A 533-nucleotide genomic window follows, 5' to 3' on the forward strand; every position below is an offset into this window, starting at 1 on the left:
CAGCACGGCACCTAACCCTGCACACACCAACCCTGACCCCCTGTACCTCCTAGTACCTCAACCCCCAGCCCCTGGAACCCCCAGCCCCTGGAACCCTCAGCCCCTGGAACCCCCAGCATCTGGAACCTCCAGCATCTGGAACCTCCAGCATCTGGAACCTCCAGCCCCTGGAACCTCCAGCCCCTGGAACCCCCAGCCCCTGGAACCTCCAGCCCCTGGAACCTCCAGCCTCTGGAACCTCCAGCCCCTGGAACCCCCAGCCTCTGGAACATCCAGCCTTGAGAAACCTGAGCCTTTAACAGCTGATGACAGTTACAGCTCTGCTCGAATTGATCAAGTGATGTCGACACAATTGCTGCTGAAATCAAGTGCCAGCTCGCCTGGTGGAACCCGGCCCTCCCTGTCAGCCAAAAAGTGAATCTTTAAAAAAAAAAAAAAAAATACCAAAGCAGCTCTGGTTTCTGGGTGAGAGCTGCTGCTGTTTTAGCCAATAGGAAGCAGGCACAAACAGCTTTTCTGACCAATCGCAGGAG

This window comes from Myripristis murdjan, chromosome 14 (genome assembly GCF_902150065.1).
Source record: "Myripristis murdjan chromosome 14, fMyrMur1.1, whole genome shotgun sequence".
Lineage (NCBI taxonomy): Eukaryota > Metazoa > Chordata > Actinopteri > Holocentriformes > Holocentridae > Myripristis > Myripristis murdjan.